Source organism: Myotis davidii, unplaced genomic scaffold, assembly GCF_000327345.1.
Source record: "Myotis davidii unplaced genomic scaffold, ASM32734v1 scaffold20, whole genome shotgun sequence".
Lineage (NCBI taxonomy): Eukaryota > Metazoa > Chordata > Mammalia > Chiroptera > Vespertilionidae > Myotis > Myotis davidii.
The window spans coordinates 1,497,143-1,520,564 of NW_006292574.1; positions in this window are offsets into that span (position 1 = coordinate 1,497,143).

The window sequence follows — 23,422 nt, forward strand, 5'->3', positions numbered from 1 at the left end:
GCCCGGCTCCAGCTGCTGGCCTCGGCAGCTGAAAGCAGGTATCTGGGGTTTGTTTGGCTTCTATAATTGAAACACTGTTGCAGCTCCAGCTTGAGACTGCAGCTGTTGAAATCAGGTATCTGGGGTTTGTTTGGCTTCTATCATTGAAACATAGTTGCTTTGGGAGCTGTTGCTTTCAGGCTCAGAGCTGCGGCAGGCAGGGAACCTTAGCTTCCTCCATCACTGGAGCAAGCAAGCCTCCTGTTGGCTTCAGCTGAGTGGCTGCCGGCCGCCATCTTGGTTGGCAGTTAATTTGCATATCGCCCTGATTAGCCAATGGGAAGCATATCAGAGGTATGGGCAATTACCCTATTTGTCTTTTATTAGATAGGATACTATATTGTATTCTCTGTTATACTATTTTAGGACAAGTGGTTTAGCCCCAAATATGAACTGCAACAATAGCATATAGTATATTTCTAGTTCCTGTAAGTCCATTATTCTTGGGTGTTAAGACTATACGCAATTTGCATTGTTATAAGTAATAGAGTCATTGAAAATACTTGTACACCAAGCACATTTAATAGTTTTCTGATTATTTTATTAGACATGAAATCAAATAGGCAATTCTTTAATTTTTAATTCTTTAAATACATTCAAACCTTTGCTAACAATAGAAATAACTGTATACTAAATGTTTGGAAATTTTGAAAATCGAAATTTATTTCATTTCTTTCTATTTTCATTTTATTCTCAGTACTTAAAAATATAATGTTTGCTCATATGCTTGTAAGTTCCAATATCACATAATTGAACTATAAGTTTAAGTCAAAATGAGATCACTGGAATTGAAATTAAATTTTTTGATAACATAGTAACACCAGGGCACTCATTTCAAATAATACAAACATTTTGATGGGCATTAAAACGTTAATTGCACAGTGAATATTTGGGTCAATATGCTATGCTAGCAGGCCTAGTAATTTCCCTGCCTCTGCTATTGTCCTGTGCTGTGCTGTCCAATATGATAGAAATGTGGCTGCTCAAATTTCATTAAAGAAAATAAAAAATGCATTACTCAGTATTGCTTGCCATATATGAAGCCCTTAATACACTCATTTTTCTAGTGGCGACTATGTGAGACGGCACAAATATAGGACACTTTCACCATTAAGGAAAGATATATTGGAGAGTGCTGTCCAGTTATTTGTGTTTAAAAAACACTTAGCTCTCCATTTTTTTCTTTTCCCATTCATTCTTACACTGGAGGAAAAAATAATAATTTAGGCCCTAATGCTTTCCAGACACTAGGGTTTGGTCCTGAACAAAATTAGCCCCTGCATTCACATCGCTTGCATCTAATGGATGAGAAAATAAACACCCATAGTGTTTTATAGTGATAAGTGCTTTGAAGAAACTAAAATCATAGGGTCATAGTAAGTGACTTGGAGAGATATACTGTATTAGGTAGGCTGGGCAGTAAGGTATGACATGGCTGTCTTGGGTGGAGACATGAATGAAGGGAGGGAAAAGACTTTGAGAATACCTAGAACCTCCCATGTGGAGAGAAGAGTGGCTACAAAGATGCCATGACAGGATATTCCTTACTGTGGGTCAAGAAAGAGCAATGAACCCAGTTTGACTGAAGAGAAAGGGGTATCAGAGACCAGATTATGTCCACGTTGTTTCTTTAAAGTGCTGGTTAAGATTTTGGGTTATACATTGAAATGCAATAGGAAGTCACTGGAGAGCTCTGAGCATGGGGTAAGTGACTTAACGTGATTTACATGTTTTACTTATATTAAATTTATTAGTGTGACATTGGTTAATAAAATTATATAGGTGTATATTTCATTGTATGCCCACCAATCAAAGTCAAATCTCCTTCTATCACCAAACATTTGAGCCACTCTACCCCTCAATCCCTCTCCGTCCCCTTTCCCTCTGGTAATCACCACACTGTTGTCTATGTCTAGAATTTTTTATTTGTCTTATTTGATCATTTGTTGCTTTCAGTTTTACATCTCACATATGAGTCTTAATGAGAGGATGTTAAAATTTGAGTGGGTGTCGGCCGCAGCGGGATGGTGGAGATGAGCAGGGGTGCCAGACCAAGGGGGGGCGCTGTTCGCTGTCATTGGGGCGAGCCTCTGGTGGCTTACTGAAAATTCTTTGCCTCCGTGTGCCACAGTCCTGCCTGGCGCTCTCACCTGCTGCTGGCGCCGGTCCCACTCGCACCCACTGCTGGTGCTGGAGCTGCAGCTCACACCTGGTGCCGGTGCCTGCCACTAGCACCGAGGTGGGTGCAAGCAGCGGCTGCTGGCCCCGATCGTCCCTCAGGGCTTCCCCCCCTCCCCCTGCTCCTGAGGGGCGATCGGGGCAACAGCCACCTCTTGCACTTGCTGCTGGCGCCAGTCCCAATTGCTCTGCACTGTCATTGGGTATGAGTGGGGCCGGCGCCCTCAGAGCATGGGAGCCATCAACTTGTGGGTGGAGGAGCAAGGCTGCCAGCAGACAGAGGACAAGGAGTCATGGCAGGAAGGGCTGGGCGGAGGCATGGAGAATGGGCCGAGACCCGCCCCTGTGCCCACCACAACTTTATGGCCCACAATTCCTTTCAAGGTACATGAATTCGTGCACTGGGCCACTAGTTAGTGTGTAAGTATGGTGGTCAGTGCACATCATAGCAACCAATTGTTTGGTTATTCCACCATTCAGTCTATTTGCATATTAGAGTTTTATATATATAGATAAGACTTCCCTCAGATAGAGCAATCATACATTGACATACATATTATGCTGGGCTGTAAGTATTGTGACAAACATTCTTTTGATAGTATTTGTCTGAGCTTCATTAACCCTAAATAAAAAGTGTTCAAATTGACCAAAACTCAAGTTTATATACTTCTCTGCCTCCAGCATTTCAATGTGTCTCCAAAGATAAAGAAAATGAATTTTATGATTACCATTTTGAAGCCAATTATAGTCCAACAGAGATAGGAAGCTTTTTGTGCCAACATGATCGCCAATATTGGGTGGATTTCCACTTCTGAAGAGAGTATTACATGGACTCACCCAACACAAGAGGATAAGAAATTTTACCTCTTTGAGGGGGTGGCCCATGCCTCTTGCATCCAGTATTGATTTTGTTAACAATCATCGTACTCGTCCTGCAGATTGTAAATTAAGCAAGCGAGAAATAATCTAAAGACATAATGCTTCTTTCACTTCTCAAAGGGCACTTTGAAGATATTACGAAAGTGCAACTAATAGGAAAAATTTTGCATGGCAGGCAGTCTGCTGGTCCACTATTATCAGTGATGTGAGAAATGTTGGATATTCAAAGAAGAAATATAAGTTAATTTAGCCAATAATATAAATACCTTCAGACATTATTTTTCCCCCTGCAAATTATCTGCTGGACCAATCTGCTGTGTCATTCATATGAATGGTGTTTCTCATTCTTCCTTGTTATTAGTTGGTACAATATTCAAAATACTTAACATATGTAATCATATCCTACTCTATTGGAGTCTGACAGCATATGCCGCATCTCCTACAGACAATTTTTGATAACAGCTACCATTTAAATTGAAAATAATCTACTCCAACCATTATCTTGGCTAATTCTAATAAAGTTTAAAATATTCCAGTAAGAAAATTGTGGCACACGGAACGTGAATTCTAGAATAAATGTGGTAGCTCCCATGATATCTTACTTAAATTTGAATTGCTGTTCTAGATGAAAAAGTAAATTATACCTACAGTGAACAATATCAATGCATCTATAGATCATGCAAACCAATACAGTTCTAAGAGAACTCCTACATAAAAAGAGCTACCTCAATTAAAAAAAAAAAATCTGTTTTCATAATTCTTTTTCCCCATTGATAAGTTAGTTCTAAAAGGTAGATCCTTTCTGCTAATCTTAATAAAACTTGCGAGTCAAGGAATACTCGAATGATTCATTTTATCTCTATAGCAGTCTCTAAGAATTATTGTCTTGTGAAGAGACAAGTCACAATGCCTCTGCAACTAAAACATTGTTGATTTGTTTAAATCTTAGAGCTACTGCAACTATTTTATTTTCACTGGTACATACCACTTTAACCATTTTAATAGTTTCTGATGTCAATACAAAAACAAACAAACAAAATCCAAGCCAATAATAATTTTTAAAAAACGCCAGAGCAAGCAACATTCAAATAAATAGCACAAATAGTACTTTTAAACCCATAATTTGGACCTCATTGGACCATAGGTTTATGAGTAATACCCATACTCTGTGTTTTTTGGTTTTGGTAAGGTTCACCTTATTTTGTTTCCTAAATCAGGAAACAAAAGGTTTCTTTTATAGATCACAATAGAGTACATAGGTTTTTTTGTTTTTTTTAAAAAAAGTTCTTTTTATCTATACACAATAAACAAATTCTAAAATCCATTTGGAAAATGCATAAATATATAATATTTAGAAATAAATTTAACAAAAATATGTAAGACTTCTATACTAAAACCCATTAAATACTGTGAAAAAAATAAAAAGACTTAATAATGAGAGAAATATACTAAGTTCATGGACTACAAAATAATATAAAGATGGCAATTCTACCAGAGTGGATTAAATATTCAATGTAATCCATATTGTAAATAAAATGATTTTTTAAGAAATTGACAGGTGAAAATAAAAAATATGTAGGATAGGCAAAACAATATTTTAAATGGAAGAATTATAAAAGAATATATATGGCTAATACATTTCAGAAATAAATACTCACACACACACACCTACTTCAGGCCTATGAATAGATTTTCAATGGCATTGATAACTAGAGGAATACTAATTAAATTGAGAATGAAATGAGATACCACCACACACCGTCGAATGGCTAACCCTTATAATATTAGTAATACTAAATTTGGGGGGAGGATGTGAAGTAACAAGAAGTCTCAAAATTGAAGGCAAAAATTTAAAATGCTGCAACCACTTTTTAAGAAGTATCATTAATGCTAAGCGGAATAAGTCAGAGAAAGATAAATATCACATGATCTCACTCATTTGTGGAATAAAATTAACATACACTGATGAACAAAAACAGATCCAGAGACAGAGAAGCATCAATCAGTCTGTCAAACTTCAGAGGGAAGGCAGGGGAGGGTGTGGGTAAGGAGGAGAGATCAACCAAAGGACTTGTATGCATGCATATAAGCATAACCAATGGACACAGGCACCAGGGGGGTGAGGGCATGAGCAGGGTGGGGGTGGATGTGGAGGTGCAAGGGGGGATAAAAGCACATATGTAATAGCTTAATCAATAAAAAAATAAAATAAAAATAAAAAGTATCATTAAGTTTCTCTATAAAACTAAAACTAAACCTGCTCTGTGACAAAACAATTCTATTCCTTGATCAGTAACAAAAAAAGAGAATACATATCTGCCCAAAAAGACATTTCCAAGAATAAAGAAATTTTATTTCTAATAATAAAACTAATGTAAATATCCATCAATTGGTGAACAAATCCAGGTATGTTTATAATATAAAATAATCTTCAGCAATAAGGAATGAATAATTGATACACAAAGCATAGCTATATTTCAAACTTTCATGTTGAATGCAAGAAGTCAGACTCCCATAATACAAATTTTAATATGCGTTTATATAAATTTCAATGAAAGGCTAATCAATACTGGTAAAATCAGAACAGAGGTTCTGACTGCTGAGGAGGGGGCTGATCAGAAAAAAGTAACGCTACGTACCTTAAGTGCCTTAAGATGGGTAACATGGGTAAATAAATTTATGTAAATTTATTAATTGTACATTTAAAATTCGTGCACTTCACACTTTTTGAATTTTTTCCTGATAAAAAAATATCAAAAATATCTTATTGATTTAAAAATGCAATTGAACTCTCTACTCCTTAGGATTGACCTTAGAAATAATTAAATTATTCTGGTTAGGCCATAACTCTAATAATCAGGATAGATGAGCATGATGTCATTGAACATATATTATCAAAAGACATAACAGCTTCCCCACTAAAGTTGAATGTACTTCAAGTTGAAAAAAGAGGAAGTGGTGATCAAAATATGTTGTTTAGTCTTAGCAATTTTATGGCACATTTGAATAATACTGTTTGTTAGATTGTATGTGTCTGTTTGTATTTGTTTATTTACCAGAAGATACTTCAGCTTCCAAAAAGTTGCAGGAACCAGTTTAAAATTCCAAAGAACATTTTGCTATCAATTCACTTTTGCAACGCTGGTTGTTAATTTCTGCTAGATTTAAGTTATTTAAATGAGCATTTCTTCCAAACCTCCATTCTAATGAGATAAAAGAGTCTGAATCTCTTTTCTAAAGGTCCTTGGCTCAGAAAATTCATTGAAGAAAATATTTAATAAAATCCTGCCAGGGCATAGTGCTATAAAGATAAATTTAAGCTTGTGATAATCTATAAGCAACTTTCCAATTTTTGTATCTTTGTGTGTGACTTTTTATCAGGTATAAATACAACCAACACATTCAATTGCACTTTTCATATTTTTAGAATTAAACTATAATAGTCAAACACATAGAAGCATATTTCAATGTGTTCATTTAATTTTTCCTTAAATGATTAAAATAATTTCTAACACTAATGTCTCTATATGAAAATAATGAAATCAAATTTCTGCTTTCTTTATCAGTATCTGTTTAATGTTATGCATCTCAATTTTAGTTATTTTTAATGGATTTTATTGTCAGAAGCACAAGGAACTTTGAATTTTGGTAATTCATAATGTGAAATGCAGATTACACATTTTAATGAAATGATTCAATAATTGGAATGGCATTTTTTTATTTTGTATATTTGTCAGAAGATAACTACACAGCCTGATTTCTATTTCAACTAAACAGACTGTAGCTTCCTAATCTCAGTCTATATACCACACATCAAATTAACTGTTTAGAGAGCTGTTCACATCTACCTCTGTTTTTATAATAGTTCATGTAAAGACAGTGCCATGACTGAGTCAGAATAAACTGTGTGCACATATATCCTTCTTTTCCTGCTATTTAGCCAATAATTACATGGAATTACATAAACAAGGATGTGAATAATGTGTAATTCCAAAGTTAGTAATCCAGATCTTCATTATTTATCATGTCAATATTTATGTCTCCTAAACAAATTATTATTAGAAAATTACTTTTCCAATAGGACTTACCACTAAAAACAAATCAAAAATCTCAAATTAATAATATATTTATGTTCAGACCTTCTACTGTGGCTCTGGAAGCAAATCTCTGTTGGAAGGGAAATTATGCTGTGAACAAAATAAATAGCTGCACAGTAACAGTCATGTGTCTGGCTGCCTCTGTACACTTCAATAGAAATTAGATGGTCATGTCGACAGTGGCTATTTAAGATGCAGAATTGACCATTTTTCTATTGGGCGCAATTCCTTTTATTACTGATAAATAGGCACTTATAATACGTCAGAAAAAAATATATTGCCAAAGATTCTAAGCAATAAAATTTAGCACTTCTCTTTAAAATAATTTGTTTTGAAAAATCTAAGTCTCTGTAGGCCTCCGAAATTTTTCAGAGTGCTTTTTTAATTTTGTGGTATTTCATTCTTGTATGTATTTATTCATTGAAAGAAATACTTAAATAGAGTACCTACAATGTGACAGGCAGTATACTAAGGATCTGAGAATAGCAAAATTGATCGGACATATACACTTTCCTGAATTAGCTCACACTTCAGTGAGAAAAACACTTATAAACTGTACAGTAATGTATTCAATAACAGAACTGAAACTTATACCAGTCATGAAGGAGAGTTAATGTGGTCCATTGTGCTAGACCTAGGTGTGCTGGAATAGAGAAAACAGTGCTTGAGCCGATTCAAGTGTATTTCCATAAAGTTTCTCCCAGTGGTGATATCTCACATAAATATAGCAAAATATCACAACATGGAAATTCACAGATACGGTCCAATGACCTTAGTCAGAATTTACCAGTTTTACATACCCTATGCCATGTTTGTGTGTTTAGTTCTATGCAATTTTCTCACTTCTGATACATGTGATCACTACCACAGTCTTGATCGAGAATAATTTTATCGCAAGCATCCTTCATGATACCGTTTTATAGGCACAGCTAATTCCTTGCCCCTTCTCCTCCCCTGTCTAATGCCTGGAAACCATGAACCTGTTCTCTATCTCTATAATTTTGTTATTTCAAGGATGTTACATGGTTGTTATCACACACTATGTAATTATTAGGGACAGGTATTTCCTTCGCTCTGCATGATTCTGAGGTTCCATTCCCATTCTTGCATGTATTACTGTACCAATAACTTATTCCTTTTCAATACCAAGTAATATCCCAGGGTATGAATGTGCCACAATTTGTGTAATAATTCATCCGTTTTTAAAATATATATTTATCTTTATTGTTGAAAGTATTACAGATATCCCCCCTTTTTTCCCCATTGACCCCTTCTAGCCAGCTCCCCAGGCCTTCACCACACTATTGTCTATGTCCATGGGTTTTGCATATATGCATAGATATGTTTTGTTTTGTTTTTAATGGACACAATCTAGGTGCCTTTAAAATGGATGAATGGCCCTCACTGGTTTGGTTCAGTGGATAAACCCCCCTTTAGTCCACAGGGGGGTTTGATTCCAGTCAAGGGCACGTACCTTGGTTGTAGGCTCCTCCTCAGCCCGGGCCCTGGTCAGGGGGCCGGCAGGAGGCAACCAATCGATGTGTTTCTCTCACACTGATGTTTCTCTCTGTCTTTCCCCCTCTCTTCCACTGTCTCTAAAAATATCTTTGGGTGAGGAATAAAAAATCAATTTTAAAATGGATGAATGGGTGGGAAGAGATTAACCATTCATCCATTTTAAAGACACTTGGATTGTTTCTCTCTTTTTTTTTTTGGCTGTTATGAAAAAAGTTGCTATGAACATTCATGTACAGGTTTTTGTATCAATATAAATGTTCATTTCTCTGATATTAAACATCAAGAATACAGCTGCTGGATTACATGGTACATGCTCACAAATTTTCACTAGAAACTGACAAATTTTTAATAAGCGGCTGAGGCATTTTACATTCCTATCAGCACTGTATGAGTGTTCTGTCTTGCACCCATCCTATTTAGTGTTATTTGTATATATTTTTCATTTTTAGCCAATCTGAGAGGTGTGTTGTAGCCAGACAAAAGTCTCTACCTTGCTATGGTTTTAATGTACATCTCTCTAATAATAAATACCATCTAATCATAATCTATTTTAACTGAGATATTTACATTTACATTTAATGTTATTATTGATACATTTGGATTTGGGTATATCATTTTATAATTTATTTTCTGATTGGCCTTTTGTATTTTTCTGTGTCCCACTTTATGTCTTTAGGGAAGGTTTAAATATTATTCAGTATTTATATTAACTTATATATTAAATATCTCTGTATAGCTTTTAAATGATTTTAAGGGATATTAATATACATGCTTCATGTTTCAGTCTATTAATATTTTACCATTTCAAATTAAAAATATAAAAGTGTTCCCTATAGATGTCATCATCATCCCTCTTTTTTGTTGTAGTTCTCATGTATATTATACCTGAATAAAATGAAAATTTCATTAGACAATATTGTTTTGCATTCAACTATTATATATATTTTTAAAAACTTAGGAGGAGAAAAATAGTCTATCACATTTACTAACAAATTTGCAATTTATGTTGCTCATTCTTTATTTCTAAACGTTCATTTTTACCTGAGGTGGTATTTTTTCCTAAGAAATTTCCTCTGAGCCCTAACCGGTTTGGCTCAGTGAATAGAGAGCATAGGCCTGCAGACTCCAGGGTTCCAGGTTCAATTCCAGTCATGGGCATGTACCTTGGTTGTGGGCACATATCCAGTAGGGAGTGTGCAGGAGACAGCTGATCAATGTTGCTCTATCATCAATGTTTCTAACTCTCTATCCCTCTCCCTTCCTCTCTGTAAAAATATAAATAAAATATATTTTTAAAAAAATAAAAAATAAAGAAATTTCCTTTGATATTTACTTAAAGCAAGTCTGCTAACAACAAATTCTTTCCGTTTATTTTAATCTGAAGATGGTTCATTCACTTTTATATCAGAAGGATATTTTATATAGAATTCTTTTCTATCAGCATCTAAAATTTGCCTTCTTGTTTCTATGTTTTCTAATGAGAAATCTAAATTCATTTGAATAATTGTTCTCCCATGTAGAATGTATCACTTTTCTCTAGATTCTTAGATAAGACTTTTATTCCCCTGTATTTGGCTTTCAGTAGAGTGTGCTTACTTTTTAAAACTATACTGGAAACAAATATGACATTTTTGTTTTTAGTTTTGTTTTGTTTGGTGCTTTGTTATTAACAATAGTGACATTTTAAATAATACACCCATGAAATAAAACATAAGCACTTCTATTATACTACTGGTATTTCTATTTTTATTTGAAGGATAATTATAAATATTAGAGAAGACTGCCCTAAAACCATAATAAAATTTTAATAATTCACATTTCTATTTATGCCTGATATAGAATATTTTTTCCTCTCTAGATATAATGAATTAAAGTATAACATGTGTACAATTATCAACTATCTCATACATACCAAGGAGGAATGTGCCTTAGCAAATTTCTATCTACAATAATAAAAGCATAATATGCAAATTGGCCGAACAGCCAAACAGCAGAATGACCTTCTGGACAACCTTCCGGACAAAGCCGGGGGTGGGAGGGTCCAGGCAGCCAGGGCTGCGAAGGCCTACTCTTGCACTAATTTTGTGCATCAGTCCTCTAGTAAATTTTAACACTATGTAAACTAAGTATAGTAGACTTAAAGCAAGTATTTCAATACAGAAGCTAATAAATCATTTTTAGTGCTGCACACTTGCTGCAAACTTGGAAATTTTATTTGTTATATTCTGAAAAACAGGACTTTTAACAATAACATTGATTTTATGTAATCCACATTAAAATCTTCATATAGGTAGCTCAGACACCAACCATAGCCTTCAGCTACTGGCACCTACTCTGTTTGTTTGGATTTTTGCATGGAAAAGACCAGAATACAGAATATAGCACTTAAAAAAAGAAAACATAGTCATCCTCTCAAAGGTGATTTCCAATTGTTGTTTTTGGTGTTTTGGTGTTTGCTTGTGTTTTCTCTGTTTAACTCTACAAAAATGTCATAGGGGAGTTAGAAGTGAAGTGCTTACTTTGACCTGGATTAGGAGATTTGGGCGAGAGAATCTTTTCTGTGTCCCATCTACTGCAGATCATTGAGGGTTTTCCCCTCCTTTCCTCCTCTCTCTCCCTTTCAGTTTTTCTTGTTTGGAATTTTAATATGATTATCTTCCAAAATTTTTTAATGGGTTCCACTTATCTACTAACGTCTTTTAAATACAGGGTTTTCTGTTACACATACATTTTTCTTCTTAACACAGAAAAATTAAATCTACTTAATGCCTTTGATTTTCTGTGTATGTTTGTTATGACTTATAATTGGATATTTTAGATAGCAATGGTTGTTTGATATAGTCAAAATATCTTGGAAATCATCTCATGAAGCAATAAATAAGAGCATACAAAATGTATTAGTTTTATGTCTCTTTTTTGATGAAAAGACTCTTTTTGTTAATATTCTATATAATCAACAATGACAAGAAATACATTTTGAGTCCAAATTATATGGTTTTATGTTGTCTTTTTAAACAACCATTATTTGTCCTAACATAGGTATGTGTGTATACACACATGAGCCACAGACATACATTCAACTAGATATATTTGCAAATTAAAAACTTACCACATTTAAAAATTTCTACACCAGATTTCCTTAAAAATCACCTAAGTCACTCTGAAACACAGCAACTATGGGTGATCTTAAAATATGTCTGCATTGAATATTGACTGCTCTACCTGCAGAACAGTCATCTCTTAGAAACACTTGGGAATGTCTATGTCTAATAGCATGTACGGTCTAAACTCTAAAAGGTATTTGCCATTATTTGTAATTTGCGGAATAGATAGCTAGTAATATCTATAATATTGGTAGTTCTAAGAATAATACCATAGTCTACACAGTAAGATTAATGAGTATTGGCTGAAAGCCCTGTAAGTAAGTATAATGTACCCTTTTTGTTGCTATGAATAACTCTCCAGAAAATGTCACTATTTCACATTTGAATCAGCTACAGTTCTCACTGAATGCTTTCCTGAAACCATATAAATATATTACTTATATGTAGGGAACTACAGGTTGCTTAAGGAGAATATGTTTTGAGATCATTAACTGAAAAGCAGGCAGAAATTTTTTTTGTATCCCTGGTAGTTTATAAACTACCATTTATTACTTATGATGCAGCTTAGAGAAGCCCTAATCTCATTTTTTTGAGAGAAAAGAAACACAGCAGGAACATCAGGAACATGCCTGTGGTCAGAGGTAAATCCCTTTGCTTAGTCCCGGTGTCATTTTCTTTTCTTACATCGCAGAGCACCAGATCTTTTTATATCCACAGTATTCTTAGATTAAAAAAAAATTATTGATGTAACCTTATCAACTAAAGCAAGTATAGAATACTGACACAGAGACTTCTGTTTGGAAAACTTCTCAGTAGGAAATTCAGCACTGCAACTAACACAAGAAATTGTTCATAATGCTAGGTAAATAGTTCTCTATTCACCACTGTCAAACACCTGGCTCTCTAATTGATTCAAATAAAAGATGTCATGGGTCTTTCTATGCAGAAGCAAAGAAACAGATAAAAATCACTGAAGTATATATGTATGTGTGTGTAATATATTTTTATTGATTTCAGAGGGGAAGGGAGAAGGAAAAAGAGAAACGTCAATGATGAGAGAGAATCATTGATCAGCTGCCTCCTGATGCCCCCTCCTGAGGATTGAGCCCACAACCTGGGTATGAGCCTGACTGAGAATTGAACCATGACCTCCTGGTTCATAGGTCGATGCTCAGCCACTGAGCCATGCAGCTGGGCTAAAGTATATATTGAATACCCACAGTCAGCAAGACTAGATGATATTAATAAGTTCAATAGGAAAAAAAGTACACCCAATGCAGGTAAAAGAGTATCTCTCTAGAAGTAACAATGGAACAGATTAAATAGTGTTCCAATATTCGCTATACCAAATAGCTAAAAATGGACCAGACAATACATAAAAACTAAAAAAAAAAAAATAGCCTATACAGAACACGCTAGCATTCATACCTTGTTAAAGCACTGATCAATTTTAAAACCTTTCATTTTGATTCTCACAAATTTAACTTAGTGGCCCCTTTACTAAGATCTTTTCCCACAGCAGCTACTCTCTCACTTTACTGATTCCACAGTTATGCTTCATATTTAGGGTGAACATATTATTGGTCATACAATTGTGTGCAATTTTGAAAGTATAAGAAAGAACATCAATACATACATCAAGTCAGGCCAGCTTGGCTCAGTTGGTTGAGCAATGACCTATGGACCAGGAGATCATGGATTAATTCCTGGTCAGGGCGCATGCCTGGGTTGCAGGCTCCATCCCTTGTGTGGGGCATGTGGGAGACAGCTTATTAATGATTCTCTATCATAATTGATGCTTCTATATACCTCTCCCTCTCCCTACCTCTCTGAAATCAATAAAAATGTTTGTGTTTTTTAAATAAAAAATGAATGAATGCATTAGGACAATAGGTGTGAAGTGGGACTGCTCTGGGAGTGGGATATATGTTTATCCTAATGAACCAGGTTTATTTTTGGATAGGAAGCAAAATGATTAAGTATCGGCATTAACTTGAAAAAATATCAGGGACTGTTCATCAAATTTTATCAGCTAACCTGGCATAATCATAACAAATAAATAGATTCTAAATGATTAACATTTTGTAAAGAGTTGATGCTCACTCAAAAGGGAAATCTGCAAGTTACCCAGAAGCCTCAGAAATCAAGACTTTTCCTTAAGTCTCATACAATAAAGCTTCCCATTGTCCCTTTAAAATAAAGAAGGAGGCACAGAGTCCTTCAGATATCACTACATTCCAAAGAACAGATGTGAACCATTTAAGGGTAAATGTGTGTGCTAGCAAGAGAGAAAAAGTGATAAAACAGTATGCACCAAACCAACCAGACTGGCTTTTTAAAGACTCATATATGTGTGATTACTAAAGACAGCAAGAAAAATAAAACTGTTCATTTGACTAGGGCTAATACACTTTAGTTACTTTAAATTAACTGCTAATTAAGCCATTTTCTTGTGTTATACATTCCTTTTTTACAGCCAAGTAGGAAAACAGCTTTTCTGAATTTATAAGAACAAAGACAACTAGTGATTTGCTTGTGTTAGTTCATTACCGGTTTTGTGAACAACACTTCTTCTGGTTTAGTGGATCCTTTCCTAAATCATAAAATTTGTATTCAGAATTACTTCTGAAGTTCAGAATCATAATCAACATTATCTTTAGTGATCTTTATCAATATCTTCTTAATTTTCCTAGTACACCTTATATATTTTAAAATAAAATAAGGAACTCATCTATAAAGTACACCAGAAGTGCAACTTTCAGCTAGAGTTGCTGACCAGACCAGTTTTCCCTCATTATCTGCAAAACCCAGCCCCATTCCAGGTCACAGTATCCCTAACATATAATCCATCCACCTGACTCACTTTGAAGTGGCCTAGTTGTTACTTCCCCTCCATGACAAATGTGAAAAATGGGTCTTGATCTCCAATTATCGTATCACTTCTTGGAAATAAGGGCAGGTCCTGAAAAATGGCATGTAGCTAAAATTTGAGGATACACTGACATTTGGGAGTTTGCCAACAGAGAAAGGCTAGGTAAGTTATTGGGGTCCGGGAGATAGGCTGATTTCTTGATGAGTATCCTTTTATTGCATCGTAGTTTTAACATTCCTTTAAATTTCACTCGTAATAGGGTAAAACATAACTATGTAAATATAACTAGAAGAAGAAGAATTTTTTTTTAAAGATGTGACACCAATAGACTGGGTATGGATTGACAGGATGGGAAATTAAGGTCAGAGAAGTCAATTACAGATTGACTCAGAAAGAAAACCATAGCTTCCCATGGCAATCTGTTAGAATTACAGATCCTTGGGCCTCACTTGAGTCCTACTGAATCACACTGTGTTGAAGGGACACTACAGTTTCTTTTCAAAGCCCTTCAGGTGAGTTGGCTGCATTACCAACCTACTTAAGAACCACTGTTATAGGTGTGTGGGCTCCCAATCCAAATACATAGAGAAAACGTTTTTAAAGTAATTTCACTTACTGAATTTTTCTAAAGGGGAAATGTAGTTAAATGTAGCAAAAAAGAGAAATTAAATTTGTATCTGTATTAAAATGTAATAAAGTCAAAAGGTAAATCCCTATGTAGCAAGTTGGATCATTCAGCTTCAAAGACACGCAGGCAAGCTGGCAGGATGAAAAGCAATTTAGTCCATTGGAAGAAAAATGATAATTCAAACAATCCTCAAATACTGGTTGGAATTAAATAAAATCATAATAATGGACTCCTTAATAGAATCATCCCATCCATGCTCCCATTTGAACCTCATAATAAATCAGAGAAATATACAGGGCATGTATTTCTTAATATTTTTATATAGAAATGCATTGGCTTATCCCAGATTACACAGCTCTTAAGTGACAGAGCTCTGAAACCATAATTTCTCATGTTAACTCAAATGTTCTCCACACACCCCACCTACAACCAATCCTTACCCTGGGTAGGTACCAGCCTAAGGCTAAACTTTGTGCACGTGTGAAATATGGGTAATATATTTCACCATCTTGTATAAAGTATTACATTTTTAAAGCATTACATCTTTAAAAAATATTAATCTTACCATAAAAAATATTGTTCTTACCATAAAAAACATAAGTTTTGGAGGTGATGGATATATCTATTACTTTGATTGTGGAGATGGTTTCATGGATTTATGCATATGTCCAAACTCGTCAAATTGCATACATTACATATCTGCAATTTTTGCATGTCAATTATACATCAACAAACTGTTTAAAAAAACTGCTTCATAATCACTTAATAACCAAACAATGAGCAGATATCCTCAATATGATTACAACTTAGGGAGGTCAGCAGTACTCAGACACATGGGCATGTATGTGCAGTGACTATGAGAGATCATAGTTAAAACTGTTACAGAGAATAAATGCTATGTGTTTTCAGAGTGAGGAGAGGGCTTTCACGTGTTACATTCAATTTCTGAATTCCTCACAGCGGAGCAATAAAACTGAGCCGAAATCATGACATTATTAGCGTTGTGCTCACATAGCTCTGCTTCCAACATCTTCAGCCTCTTTTGTCACATTCCCAGGGCCTAACTTAAGAAGATGCCCCACTTGAAACATCCTCCCAATAGCTCCTAGTCTTCTCCAAAGAATGTGTGAGTACTGTGCAGAAAACGGTTTTAAACCAAATTGGAAGGCGATGCATAAACATACGAATTAACATGTTATACACTTCTCCAGGTGAAACCGTGGAATATTTTTAATGCAATCATTTTGCTAGATTAGTGCTTCCTAGAACACACCTCAAAACTACTACTCTAGAGTTTCTTCACATCGAAGTACTCTATTTTTTGCTCCATTTTTAAAGAATATCAGGAGATAGAAAATTTGCTAAATTAATGCAAAGTAATGGGATACACTGTGATAAGCATATTTTAGTCGCTTTTCTGAGCCTAGTACTGAGCTAGACATTAAAATTCAAAATGTAATAAAGGCTGACTGATCCTGAGGATTTTTTAGTTTAGTGGGATTAGTGCATTCATTCTCAGAGACAGGAGAGCTGAGTCTTTTTACAGGGATATTTTGAAAGCAATTCCACTCTTCATAAAAAGGAAAATTCTATGAATGAAATAGAGTGATGTTTAGTTCGGACAGACTGAATTTGGTTCTTTTTTGCTTTTCTGATTTTAATGATTTAAGGGCCCTCATAGTTAGAAATGTGAGCAGAGATTAAAGTTTCTCAAATTCCCTTGTAAGAATCTAATTCTGTTTATCTCTATAGTAAGGATTGTTTGTAATTATAAATGAATCAATTGACTTACAAAGTTTTTAAAAGTACAGGTATACTAAAGCAAACATATATGGTAAATGTAGGTCTTTCCACTTGAAATATAGGTAGGTTGACAGATGATAGATAGATAAATAGATAGATAGATAGATATAGATAGATCATTGTAGCCATAAAATCTATTAAAAGCTTTTAAAAAAACAAGTGCAATTCCTCCAGTGGGACTTTTATCAGTGTTTCCTATTGGCACTGAACAATTTCAAAAACTAAATTCAGACCAAAGTCAAGATTTCTATTGGCCTTCCTATGTTGAAGGGGGTTTAAAGTTCTATCATCCACGGTGCCTATAAAATTGAGTTCCTGAACTTTTAATTTAAATTAAATCTAGCAAGCAAGCAGTTTTTTAGCACATTCCATATGCAAAACATTATGTCAAACACTGACAGAAATACAGAGATAAAAATTCTATGAAGCACAGGATGTCTTAAAAATTTTACATAAAATGTAATGATAAAATGTCAAAACCATTAATACAAAATCTAGTAATATTTTTCTATAATAAAGGGCTTTATGAATTGCAACATAATAAAACATCATTTATTTTAAAGAAAATCTAATATATCTAAGGAAATGACATTAGTTACCCAATTTTATGTGATATAAAATATTGTAAATTTTGGCCTCCTTTTTAATGTTTCTTGACTCATTGTCCTAGTCAGAGTACTTGGGTTACACATTCACCTCAGCATGCTGTCCACATGGATAACTGTGTTAGTCATAGTTGTTGAAACATTCCCCCCTGCCATTTCATCATCACACATGCTATGTTGGTTATATAGAGGTTATTTGAAGCAGGCAAATGACTTCTGTTGGTATTGACTTTTGTATCAATGATGATTCTGAGTTTGCCACAGGAAGTGCTAATACTTAAAGCTTTTTATATTCTTCTGCCAAACATCATCAAACATGTGGCTGCTTTTGTAGTGAGCATGCTTGAAAGTTGCCAACTCTCATTAAGGAAGAATAAAAAATAAATGGTTCGGTGTAATGTTTAAATATATTTTTAAGTGACGAGTTCTCTGATCAAAATTAGCCCAAATTAACAAATCCTATGATATAGGATATTCTTATAAATCAGTGGTTCTCACCCTTCCTAATGCTGCGACCCTTTAATACAGTTCCTCATGTTGTGGTGACCCCCATATTCATTGTTACAAATTGAACATAATTAAAGCATAGCGATTAATCACAAAAACAATATGTAATTATATATGTGTTTTCTGATGGTCTTAGGCGATCCCTGTAAAAGGCTCTTTTAACCTGCAAAGGGGTCGCGACCCACAGGTTGAGAACTGCTGTTATAAATAGTTGTTATCTCCTAACAACAGTTTGGTAACTCACCATTGGTCCTTACTTTCAATCATTGCTTCCTATAAATCTGGTTAGTCTGAAATTTTAAATCCTTTGTTAAATTTTGAATCATCACAGTTTTTGGATTGGAAACTGCTGTGAAACTTCTAACATCATTATTCTGTTGCGTCTTTAAATCCAAAGGGGAGCTTGTCATCTGTGCCTGTGCTTTCTGGGGAGCCAAATGAAAGCTATCATGTTTTGTTCCCCAAATTGCATGCAGCTGATAGTTTAGAGCACCCGCACTGTTTTCCTTCCACAGCCAGAATAACAAAGATAAGGACCCTTTGTTAGTCACCTCCAATTCCTTGTGATGCTCACTTGCTAAATCAGCATGGTAATTTTTCCCCTTCCTATCTAATTAACACACTTGACTTTAGCATTTGCTCTTGAAAATTACAGAAAAATCAGTGAAATGGAAATTTAACAAACGTCAGTATAATAAAATTAGAAACTTGGGTTTTATTATATTTCTTTACGTGATATTTAGAAAAAAATATATAACATTCAAAAGTAAAATGTAAATTAATGTAATCGTTTGTTAAAGAGAAGATTAAAGTCACTTATCCATAAGGAGCTATAAAAATAAAGGGGCAATATAACATGTGAGGTGCATATTTATCAAATAGAGATCATGGCTTTTTACAAACGCATTCCTTAAATGGCTATTAAAAATGACTGATTATAACAGTATTTATCAAATGATCATTTTTTTTCTAATACTTGAAATTTTCATCTTTTCTGCCCTTCCTTTGGATGTGCAGCTCTAAATTAAATCTGATATTGTGTAGAACTCTGCAGACAACCAAATATCATATTGAAAAACTGATCTTTAATTCTCTATTTCTGTAAGTGAATCCAGTTTGTAATTAATTTAGACAATGTATAGTTATGTTATCCCACTGGACCTGTATTACTTTAAGTCATGATACTGTGAGAAAATTGGATCTCAAAATTATTCCTGCCCTTGGCTTCTCAGCTTTCATCACAAGAGACACTATTTATGGAAGATGATTATTTTGACTTACATTTAAGCTTATCTCTATGTCCTTGGTTTATTGTTTCATCTGGCTCTTGACTTATAGAATGTGAATCATGTTCTGCTTTTGTTTGCCAAAAACTCTGCCAATGTTAGTTCTGATTACTCAGAGAAGAAGGGATGTAATATTCCTGGATGACCTTTTAGTAATCAATTTTTTTTATTGTATTGGCTTTTTTCAACTAAACTTTCCTACAGGCTCAAGATTCCAATTAAGTCAAGAATTAATTATTATACTCTTGTTCTTAGGAAGAAAATACATCCATTAATGAAGTCTTCAGATAAAATCTGAAATAATATTAAAAAATATAGGTCCAGCTGATCGATATTTCTCTCTATATATCTCTCTCTCCCTTCCTCTCTCTAAAATCAATAAAAACATATATAAAAAAATTACAATCCATAAACTTGGTCAAATGAGTCATAACAGCCTACTAACCTACCTTTTCAATTTAATACATATATTACACCTCTATCTGCTTATCTGTCTATCAATCATCTATTTGCTGTCATCAAGTTTCAATTATGAGTTCTTATGAAGAGAAGTGAAAACCTAACATCATATTCACTGCAGACATTGTGGTCCACACTTCCAGGTTGTGACCCTGATATGACTTAAGTTGTGCAATCAGGTTACTTTCTAGATCAATGCGTGTTGTGAATTATGCAAATACCATAGTTTTGTTATGTATAACATTTTTTCCTAACTTCATCCTTCTTAGATGATTTTTTGGGGAGTCTCTTATATTGAACCCTGGGCTTTACCCCTTACTGTTTTCTAAAATCCATTTCTTATATTCAGTCTTTCTGTTAGTTGGTTTTTACTTCTGGCCAAAATATATATTAAATATAATATATTGACTATCATAACAAAATTCTGCTCTGATGCCTACATTTTTCTAGCTTTCTTAAAACTTTCAGGATACTTATTCTATTAACAAGTGAATCATCTTGTTCATAAAACTGTGTATCATTTTTGGTCTTTGCCTGGTGGCATGAGCATTGAGTTAAGGAGACTATATTTGTCTCCCTGGTGAATTATTCACTGCTCAGAGGAGCTGAGAGTCTAAGTATCAGAGAAACATAAATCTGCCAGCCCCATCTCTTGATCTCTGTCTCTCTTTACTCTTCTCTCCTTCCCTATGTATCCCCCATTCCCTGCCTCTCTTTACCGAAACTACTCTGTGTACTTAAAAGAGGAAAATAAATATATTCAATTGCCTATTTTTCCTGTAAGACACCCACAAAAAATTTAACCATTTTTTTCATTGTTCTAACAAGTTGTTTTGACATTCTAGAAAGAGTCACTTGGACCTATTTTTTAAATACATATCTTTAATCAACATCATAGTGCCAGAGATAGGTATTCATATATATGATGTTAAGGGAATTGTCTATTAATATTTTTATCAGGAAAAAAAATACTTATTTGTTGATGGGACATTTTTGTGATTTTTTCATATCAATGACTTACTTTTCTTTGTAAATGGCAACTGTAAAAAAATTGCTTCCCTTGGGGTTGACTGTCTAAGTAAGGCCTTTGGTATTCATGGATGCTTGGTTCAATGTGTTTGCTCACCTGATGCCAATGTACTAACTATCTGGAACCAAAGGTAAGAAAATACTTACTTAAAAAGTTAAAGAGTAAAGGTGAAGTAAAAGTTGATGATGTGTGTGAAGAAAAACATGTAGAAACATTGATTACATTTGGTAAATAATATGTAGGTATTTACTTGGTACATTATAAACTCTTGTTAAAGAATAACTTACTTAGCACATAATATAGCATACAAATGTCAATTCATTTCATTCTTTTAAGAAGGCTACTTCACATATGAGAAAACTGACACAGGAAGAAGTTAAGGAATTTGCCAAAGGCTATATAGCTGAGTAAATATTAGAGCTAATGTTCAAGCCAATGCAGTCTAGCTTCAAAACTGACACCCTTAAATAATATAGTTATCTACAAAAGCATAGATATTTACTGTTTAAAAACAGAGTGTCCCTAGCTGGTTTCACTCAGTGGATAGAGCATCAGCCAGTGCACCGAAGGGTCCCAGATTCAATTCTGCTAGGGGACACATACCTTGGTTGCAGCAGGCACTATCCCAGCCCTGATCAAGGCTCATGTGGGAGGCAACCAATCCATGTGTCTCTCTCACATCAATGTTTATCTCCCTCTCCTTCCCACTCTTTCTAAGAAAATCAATGGAAAAATATACTTGGGTGTGGATTACCAAAACAAACAAACAAATAAACAGAATGTGTGGCTTTGGGTTCCCAAAAGGCTAGTTCAATGTGCATCAGCATTAAGCTTACTATAAAATAGGGGGGAAGCAACAGTAGACAACACAGCCCAAATTTTGTCACCTTTGTCTTACAAGTGTAGATTTCTCATATTCTTTCTAGCAGTGAAGACAGTCATTCTAGAAGTGCTAAAGGTGTTAGATAACAAAGAAAACCAAAGCATGGTAAAGGTAGGCTAAGGAACCAATGAAAGCCCGTAATTTGCTGTCAAAAAGAAGGATTAAAAAAGTGAGAGACAGTCAGACTGATGCAAACATTTATAGAGAGGGAAAAAAAAGACTATAATCAGAGCTGGCACTCAGAAGAGAAAAATAAAGGCAGGTCTATTACCCTTAATTTATAAACTTCTCATGAAATGACAGTCACATTATAGAGACAGGAAGAAATATGGAGAATGATTGGTTTTAGAGTCATCCAAAATATAATCAATGAGCAATAATAGATAAAAATCGCACAAAAAGAAATGTGAACAAGCTGGTTTTAGAACACAGTTTGAAGAGTTTAAGAAATACCTACTCTACAAGCCAGATGATTAGTGATAAAGGAGATAGGCAGAATAACAGCCTCCAAAGATGCCCACGCCCTAATCTCTGTAACCTGTGAATATGTTATCTTACATTTAAAAAAAAGTGGGGAAGGGGAATTAAGGGTTGCAAGTCAGGTGACCTTAAAATAGAGAAATTATCCTGGACTGTCCTGGTGGCCCAGCAAAATCACAGGGGTCCCGAAGAGAGGAAGAGGAATACAGAGAAGAGTTCAAAGTGATGCCAGGTGACAGCAAAATCTCAGACATATGCCAAAGCAATTTCTTCACTAATACTACCCCTAGGGCAATGGAAACTAAGGAGAAAATAAACAAATGGGACTACATCAAAATAAAAAGCTTTTGCAGAGCAAAAGAAACCATCAACAAAACAACAAGAAAGCCCACTGCATGGGAGAACATATTTGCCAATAAGGGTTTAATCTCCAACATTTACAGGGAACTCATACAACTTAACAAAAGGAAGATAAACCACCCAATCAAAAAATGGGCAATGGACCTAAATAGATACTTTTCAAGAGACATATGAAAACATGCTCAAAGTCACTAATCATCCAAGAGATGCAAATCAAAATGACAGTGCAGTACCATCTCAAACCTGTCAGAATGGCTGTCATCAACAAATCAACAAACGACAAGTGCTGGAGAGGATGCGGAGAAAAAGGAACCCTCATGCACTGCGGGTGAGAATGCAGACTGGTGCAGCCACTATGGAAGACAGTATGGAGTTTCCTCAGAAAACTAAAAATGGAACTCCCATTTGACCCAGTGATCCTACTTCTAGGAATATATCCCAAGAAATTAGAAACACCAATCAGAAAGGATATATGCACCCCTACATTTTTAGTGGCACAATTCACCATAGCTAAGATTTGCAAATAGTTTAAGTGCCCATCAGCAGATGAGTGGATTAAAAAACTGTGCTATATCTACGCAATAAAATACTATGCTGTGGTAAAAAAAGAAGGAATTCTTACCATTTGCAACAGCATGGATGGAACTGGAGAGCATTATGTTAAGTGAAATAAGCCAGTCAATGAAGGAAAAAT